This window comes from Elaeis guineensis, chromosome 13 (genome assembly GCF_000442705.2).
Source record: "Elaeis guineensis isolate ETL-2024a chromosome 13, EG11, whole genome shotgun sequence".
NCBI classification, from domain to species: Eukaryota; Viridiplantae; Streptophyta; class Magnoliopsida; order Arecales; family Arecaceae; genus Elaeis; species Elaeis guineensis.
The window spans coordinates 57,411,702-57,421,098 of record NC_026005.2 but is presented as its reverse complement, the minus strand read 5'-3'; positions in this window follow the sequence as shown (position 1 = coordinate 57,421,098).

The following is a 9,397-nucleotide window of genomic DNA, read 5'->3' as shown; positions in this document are numbered from 1 at the left end:
CAACAGGATGCTCAGGCCTCCAATACTGTGGTGACAGGTACCATTCCTGTATCTGGTATTCATGCTTCAGTTTTGTTTGATTCTGGTGCTACACACTCTATATCCACTATTTTTATTAGACAACATGATATAAGTTGTGAACCCATGAAAACTAAATTATATGTTGAGACACCAGTAGGTGATATTTTGAGTATCGAAAGTGTGTGCAAGTCCTGTAGTATCAAGATAGGAGAAAGAGAATTACCGATAGATTTGGTGGTCCTGGATATGCATGATTTCGATGTCATTTTAGGATTGGATTGGCTGGCTACTTATCATGCCTCTGTGGATTATCATGGAAAGAGAGTGAACTTTCACATACCGAGAGAATTAACTTTTAGTTTTGATGGAAGTACAGGAACCACCTCCCCACGTATTATTTCACTTGAACAAGCTAGACAGATGATAAGAAAGGGATGTAGAGGTTACCTAGTATCAATAAAGAATAAAGAATATGATGAATTGAAGTTACAGGATATTCCTATCGTAAATGAATTTTCGGATGTATTCATTGATGATCTAGTCGGACTACCACCAGATAGAGAAATTAAATTTACCATTGAGTTGGCACCCAATACCAGTCCGATTTCTAAAGCTCCTTACAGAATGGCCCCTATGGAGTTAAAGGAGTTAAAAGATCAATTACAGGATTTATTGGATAAAGGTTTTATAAGGCCCAGTGTATCTCCTTGGGGAGCTCCAGTCTTATTTGTGAAGAAGAAAGATGGTAGTATGAGACTTTGTATCGACTATAGAGAATTGAATAAAAATACTATCAGAAATAAGTATCCTCTACCTCGAATTGATGATTTGTTTGATCAGTTACAAGGTGCACAAGTCTTTTCTAAAATTGATCTTCGTTTCGGATATCATCAGTTAAAAATTAAAATAGAGGACATACCAAAGATGACATTTAGAACTCGTTATGGATATTATGAATTTTTAGTGATGCCTTTTGGGTTAACCAATGCTCCAGCAGCCTTTATGGATTTAATGAACAGAATATTCAGATCTTATCTTGATAAATTTGTTGTCGTATTTATTGACGATATCTTGATATATTCAAGAAGTAAATTGGAGCATGAAGAATATTTACGGTGTGTACTACAAATATTGAGGAAAGAAAAACTTTATGCCAAATTTAAAAGTGTGAATTTTGGTTTGGACAAAATAGCCTTTTTAGGACACATCGTATCTAAGGATGGAATTTCTATGGATCCAGCAAAAGTGGGAGCTGTAATGCAGTAGAACAGACCTACAAATATTTCTGAGATTTAAAGTTTTCTGGGAATGGCAGGATATTACAGACGATTTGTAGAAGGATTTTTCTGCATAGCTGCACCTTTGACTCGTCTTACTCAAAAAGGTGTTAAATTCGAGTGGACTGAAGTTTGTGAACAGAGTTTTCAAGAATTAAAACAATGATTAGTGTCAGCCCCTATCCTTACTATACCAACAGGAGATGAAGGTTTCACAATATATAGTGATGCATCTAAAAAGGGACTCGGCTGTGTATTGATGCAACATGGTAAGGTAGTAGCCTATGTCTCAAGACAATTGAAACCATATGAACAAAATTATCCGACACATGATTTGGAATTAGCTGCAGTGATTTTTACCCTAAAAATTTGGAGACATCACTTATACGGTGCGCAGTGTGAAGTGTTTACAGATCATAAGAGTTTGAAGTATATTTTTACATAGAAAGAATTAAACATGAGACAGAGAAGATGGTTAGAACTATTAAAGGATTATGATTTAACAATCCATTATCATCCGGAAAAAGCTAATGTTGTTGCTGATGCCCTTAGTAGAAAATCTGTGGGAAATTTAGCGATTTTAATCACACACCAAAGTTAATTATTAAAGGATATAAGAAAATTAAAATTAGACATCCGAATATATGACTCAACAGTACAGTTAGCCAACATGAGGGTTCAGCCAACACTCATTGAAAGAATTTCAGTTGCCCAGAATAATGATCCATAACTAATAAAAATAAGAAATTCAGTGGAAGCTGGTGTTCAATCTGAATTCAAGATACATGAAGACGGTTCGTTAAGGTTCGAAAACAGGATTTGCGTACCCAATGATTCAGCACTCAAGCATGAAATACTTCAGGAAGCACATCAGTCCAGTTATACAGTTCATCCGGGAGGTACCAAGATGTATAGAGACTTAAAAGAAATGTACTGGTGGAATAATATGAAGAGAGAGATCGCTCAATTCATGGCTCAATATTTGGTGTGTCAACAAGTTAAAGCTGAACATTAGAGACCTGCAGGACTACTTCAACCTCTTGATATTCCAGTTTGGAAGTAGGAACATATCACTATGGATTTTGTAACTGGACTACCAAAGACTCTCAATAAAAATGATGCAGCCTGGGTGATTGTGGATCGATTGACAAAGTCTGCACACTTTCTTCCAATTAGAGTTGGATTTACCTTGAAAAGACTAGCAAAGTTATATATGAAAGAAATTGTAAGACTACATGAAATTCCAGTGACCATCGTATCGGATCGAGACACCAGATTTGTATCACAGTTCTGGAAGAGCTTACACAAGGTATTAGGAACAAAATTGAACTTCAGTACAGCTTTTCATCCACAGACTGATGGTCAGTCAGAGAGAACTATTCAGATCTTAGAAGATATGTTGAGAACCTGTATTTGGATATGAAGAGTTCATGGGATGAGCATTTACCTTTGATTGAGTTTGCTTACAATAACAGTTATCAGGCTAGCATTGGTATGGCACCTTACGAAGCTTTATATGGTAGAAGATGTCGATCACCGATTCACTGGGATGATGTCGGTGAGCGAAGAATATTAGGTCCCGAACTTGTTCAACAAGCAGTCGAGAAGATTCAATTAATTAAAGATTGACTTCGGGCAGCACAAAGCAGACAGAAAAGCTATGCAGATAACAGGAGACGAAAATTAGAATTTCAAGTCGGTGACCATGTGTTTCTCAAAGTATCTCCTTCAAAAGGAATCTCAAGATTTGGCATTCGTGGCAAATTGAATCCTAGATATGTGGGTCCGTTTGAGATTTTGAAAAAAATTGGTGAGGTGGCTTATCGACTTGCCTTACCCCCTTCACTTGCAGGAGTACATAATGTTTTTCATGTTTCTATGTTAAAGAAATATTTACCAGATCTAAGTCACATCATGGAACTTGAACCAGTACAAGCCAGGAAGGATCTAACATATGAAGAATATCCGATACAGATCGTAGACCGTAAAGAACAGGTGCTGAGACGTCGCAACATTCCTTATGTCAAGGTACAGTGGAGTCGACATTCAGAAAGAGAAGCTACTTGGGAGCTAGAGGAAGAAATGAAGCAAAAATATCCCCAGCTCTTCGAGACTACAGGTATGAAAAATTTCGAGGACGAAATTTCTTTTTAGGGGTGAAGAATGTTATAGCCCAAGCCAAGCCCACGGCATCAGGATCCAAGCCCAACAGAAAAAAAAAATAGAGTAAAAATCAGGAAGAAGACTCCCGGTAGGAGTCTTCTTCTCCGGCGAGACCCAAGCACTTTAGGAGTCCTAGGACCCCTCAAAATCCTAGAACCCTCTATAAGAAGGTCTCCCCTATCTTTAGAATCGATCCATCGGCCTCTTCTCCCTCTCTTTCTCTCCGATTTTCCCGAAGTAGAGCCGCGGACACCGTTGTGATTCTCGTCATGATTGCCCGCCGACGAGGTCATAGGAGGCCGAGGTAAGTATTTCTCTTTTTTCCCTCTTCCTTCCCCTTCCTCCCATGCCCTTGTGCGTGGTGGCCGGTGACGAGCGTCGCCGATTTTTGGTTGGGAAAGACCCCTATTTTTGGGCCATTTTTCCTTGGATTTTCCAACGCCGGTGATCGGAATCGATCGCCGGCCACGCTCCTCCGTGATCGGGGGAGTGGCCCCCCTCTGCCGCCGGCCTCCACCGTGGCGGCCGCGGCCCGAACGGCCGATCAAGGCTGAAGGACCAAGGGTCCTCTGTTCCGACGCGGGAAGGGCCAAGAAGAAGAAGAAGAAAAGAAGAAAAAGAAGAAAAGGAAAAGAAAAAAAAAGAAAAAGAAGAAAACGAAAAGAAAAAGAAGCAAAAAAAAAGAAGAAACGGAAAAGAAAAAAAAAAAGGGGGCAGAGAGAGAAACTCTCTTTTCTCTCTCTCTCTAGATTTTAGGATTTATGGAATTAATTAATTAAAAAAAAATTAATTAAATTAGCAATAAAAATAAAAATAAATAAATATAATTAGGGTATCCATGGATTAGTTTGAAAACCCTGGATGCTGTCGACGAATTGATCCTCGTGGGGACATTAGATTTTAATAATTTAGTTATTTTTAATTCGATAAAATTTTGATTTAAAATATGATATTTGACATATCAGGTTCAGAGAAGGATTTTCGAGATCCCTAGAATTTCTAGTTTGGACTTTCTTTTGAGGTAAGTAGTGTTTATTTTTACTGAATTTATCTGGTAAATTATGAATTAAATAAATTTATGCATGCTTGCGATTGTAATTAATTATTGAAATAATTGTTGAAAATTATTTATGATGAAAGTTAATTGTAGAAAATTATTTATGATTGAAGTTATTTGTGGAGCAATTATTATGATGATATATGATCTCAAAGAATGTTATAATTGATTTGACTCGAATATCAATTAATTTTATTATTCTTGAAATAATATATGAATTGGAAGACAATATGAAATTGACAACCTGACTGTGTTGAGGACCCCGCCAACGGAGGCATATACGTTGGCAATTGACTGTCCTGAGGGTTTATGTCGCCAGTAAAACCAGCGACATGTCGTCAGTTAGACCAGCGACAAAACCGCCAGCGAGACCAGCGGTTCCAAAGGACTTAGCTGCCAGATGATTCGCAGCTCACCGCAAGCAGATACGCGGTATTATGACCCTGCCACAGGGATAATGTGGTCATAGTCATGGTTGGTAAGAAGAATTTAAGAAATTTATGAATTTAAGAAGAAAAGCATAATTGAAAATTATGATGATTTGACCTTTATAAATGATTGACAATATGAATATGATTTCATGAAATTACATATTGATTTGTTATGCATAGTATTATTTGCCTGATTTATTCAGTTAAAGGTATACACTGCTTACTGGGCTATTTAGCTCATGATAAGTTTTATGTTTTTCTTACAGATCCGGAAAATTAGCATGATGCGGGATTTCGATTGAGAGAGCGATTAGAGATGGAGTTAGCTCATTGATTTAGGATTTTTCTTAGAATTGATTCAAGACCTTTAGTTTTGTTTTTAGTATTGACTTTGTCAGACAGTTACTTTCTTTTGAACACTAAGTTTTGATTTGTTATTTGAACTAAGGTTTGATTATTAAATATTAAAAAAATTTATTTAACTATTTGTGAAAGATATCATGATGAGATACCTTGCATGCTTGTGGGAAAAATATTCTATAAGTATGCAGCGGTTGCCATGACCCTCGATTCAAATCTCGGGTCGGGGGCGTGACATCTCCCTTTCTTGCCTTCTTAAGAAGATCCTCAAATTCTTCATCCCTCTCTCCTATGTTGCTTGGCATGCATGCAAAGTAGAGGATCTACGCATCCAGATCTTGTGAAGCAACTCATTTCAGAAACTCCTACAACCTTGATCATCTTTCCACTGTGCATCAAGGTATGTTTCATAAAAGTTATGAAAAATTTTTAATTATAATCTATTCAATCTTTCCTCCTGGCCATGCGATGCAGATCGCATGTTTTCTTTAGTCAAACTCTGAGAGCTCAACTGCCCACTTTGCAATTCATCTGAATGTGTCGGGCCGATGGAGAATGCCCTTTATTGGCAATCAGTCAGGAGGATGATGGTGTGAGCCTGAAAGTATGATCAAAGTTTTTGAGTTGCAATGAGAAGTGCATAAGCTAGCTTCTCCAACTTTGAATATCTGGTCTCCATATCTCTTAGGATCTAACTGATGTAGTAGATCGATTTTTGGATTTTATCCCACTCTTTGACTAGCACTGCACTAATAGCAACAAGCAAAACTGTAAGGTATAAATATAATTTTTCATCAGGGTCAGGCTTATTGAAAAGCAGAGTGGAGCTAAGGTAGTCCTTAAGATCGTTGAAAGCCTTTTGACATTCCTCGAACCATTGAAAATTGTTCAATTACTTCAAAACTTGGAAGAAGGGCAAGCACCATTCAGCTAATCTTGAAACGAACTGGTTCAAGGCAGCAACTCTCCTTGTGAGGTGTTATACCTCCTTGACTATCCTAATGGGAGTCATTTCCTGCACAGCCTTGATCTTCCCTGAATTGCTCTCTATTCCTCAGTGAGAAATCATGAAGCCTAGAAACTTCCCAGAGGTTATTTCGAAAGCACACTTGGCAGGGTTTAGCTTCATCTTGTACTTTCATAGGGTGGCAAAGGTTTTTTCGAGGTCATCAATGTGGGTCCTTGCATATTGGCTCTTAACGAGCATGTCATCCATATATACCTTCATATTACACTCGATCTGGTCCTTGAAAATGATAAGTTATACCTATATTTTTCATATCAAGGAGCATGATCCTATAACAAAAGAGAACTCGATCAGTAATAAAAGATATTTTATTCTCATCAGTTATCAACTGGATTTGGTTATAGCAGGAGAAGGCATCCATGAAGGATAGAAGTTCGTGGCCCGATGTGGCAACGACCAGCTTATCGATCCTTGGTAGGGGGTAGCTATCTTTTAGACAGACCTTATTTAGGTCAGTGAAGTCGATGCAGATTCATCATTTTTTGTTCACCTTCTTTACTATGACCACATTGGCAATCCACTCTGGGTAGGTCATCTCTTTGATGAAACCTGTCTGGAGTAGCTTGCCCACCTCTTTGGCTATCGCCTTCTGTCGCTCTGATGCAAAACTCCTCTTCTTTTGCTTAAAGGGGTGGTAGTTTGGCCTCACATTCAGCCGGTGCATGATTATTGAAGGATCAATTCTCGACATGTTTGCTGGTGTCTAAGTGAAAATGTTCGATTTTGCTTGTAAAAAGGAGGTTAGCTAGTCCATTACCTGATCTAGATTTGACTCGATCTGGATCATGTGCTCTGGGTTTTCATCCACTAATAGGATTGAGATGAGGTCCTCGATGGGCTTTCTCCATTCTTCAGCCAACTCATCATGGGTATCTAGCCCCTCGACCGAGTATGACTCGGTGGGGCGACCTCCTTGGAGAGCGATGCTATAACAATGACATGCCAAGTTTTGATTTTCATGGACTTCTCTAACTCCATTCACTATCGAAAACTTCATCTTCAGGTGGTATGTGGACACGATAGCTCAGAGTGTGTTTAAGCTTGGCCAGTCGAAGATGGTATTGTAGGTCGAAGGTGCTTGGATGACCAAAAAATCAACCTGAGCAGTAAATTGGATGGAGAATCAATCAACCTATACAGACAAAGTGATGACTCCTTCGACGGGGATAAAATCCCTGATAAATTAGACAAGTGGGGAGTCCATCCTCCCCAGCCGATCATCTGGTACTCCCATCTTTGAGAAAGTATCATAAACCAAGACATCGACAGAGCTTTCATTATCGATTAGGATACGGCATACATCATAATTTACAATATTTAAGGTTACAACAACCGCATCATTATGCGGGAATTGAATTCCTTAGGTATCCTCAGTGAAGGTTATCAGCTCCCCAATCCTCTACCTCTTCATTGCCTCCTCATCCCCATTGAGTCCTCTAGCTCCATGCCCTCTAGTAATGGTGTTGATTATGCTGATGGGGGTTGGTCTTCCTATGGCCCTACCTGTTGTTGTTGCTCTATCGATCGAGGGGATCTCCACCACTGCCTTTCTTGTTACTCACACCTTCGAAGGATAAATTGATCGAGATGACTATATCTGATAAAATTCTCGATCTCATCCTGGAGTTGAATACACTCCTCTGTGTTGTGGTCATGATCATGATGGTACAGACAATATTTATTCGAATCCCTCTGATTTGAGAATGTCCGAAGCTTCCTCAGCTTCAGGAGCTATCTCTTTATTTTTATTAGCACCTGAGTCCTAAGTGCATTCAATGGAGTGTAATTTGTATATCTCTTTGGTGGAGAGGCATGCCGATCCCTTCTCTGAGGGCTCCAGGGTCGGTGATTCTGAGGAGGGGCCCCATTTTTTCTCTTCTGAAATGAGAACCTGAAATGCTAATGAGTTCTCTCCTCCCGCCTCAAGAAGCGCTCTTTATTTTACCCCCTGCTACAACAGAATTAGCAGGAGGACCATCTTCGGTGAAGATCTCCTCTGTGCGAGCATATTTTTTTTGCTCAGGCCAACATATCAGGATAATCTCGAGGGTAGGTCTTTATTAATGACTTCTTGAAGTCAATTTTCAAAAGTCCATCCATCATCGCAGACATCACGACCGACTGATCCAGATCACAGACCTCTAGGATTGCCGCATTAAAGCAGCTAACAGAAGCTTGGATCAACTCTCCCTCTTTTTGTTTGATGGTATGAAGGTAGTCGGATCGCTTTCACTATCGTCAGCTACTAATGAGGTGGCTGATGAAAGATCGGCTCTACTCTTCAAAAGAATAGATTGAAGTCAGTTTTAAGCTGGAATACCATTGCTGAGCCGCTCCCTTTAGAGTAGTGGGAAAAGCTCAACAAAGAATGACATCAGTCGCTCCATGGAGGAGCATCACTGCCTTAAAAATTTTGAGATGGTCGATGGGGTCGGCGATCCCATCATAGGTCTCAAATTGTGGAGCCTTAAAGTGTCGAGGAAACATATCCTACATAATCCTTGAAGCAAAGGGTGGGTCACTATTGAACCCATAATAGGATGCTGAGAGGGTATTGCGGATGGCATTTATCCGCTCATCGATCTCCCAAAATTGCCTCTTAATAATAAAGTCTCAGATGGTACAGGCCTTAGAATATTGGAGGTAGTGACCAGGGGTTGAATTGTACCCTGATCAGGGATTTGAAGATCGCCGTCTTCTCGATTCTTGAGTTTTGAAGTGGCTCTATTGGGTTTGCCTCCTCTTCGGGTTCTGTAGAGGCACCTACGGCTGTTCTAGTGGTGGTGGTAGCTGTGAAGCCAGATTTGGTGGTGGCGCTGCCAAAGGAGGCATGGGGACAACTTGATCAGGCTACGGCACTACCGATGGAGGTGCAAGAACAATTTGGACCATCTGGATGATGACCGCCAGAGTTTAAACCTGTTGGAAAAGTAGGTTGAATTGGTCCACCTTATCCAATGCTGGCTGGATTGGTAGAAGAGTTTCTATCATCGATGGCTGTACCTGGTTATTGGCTTGACTCTCCATTGATCGGGAGGCAGTAGCATTGGTATGATGAGAT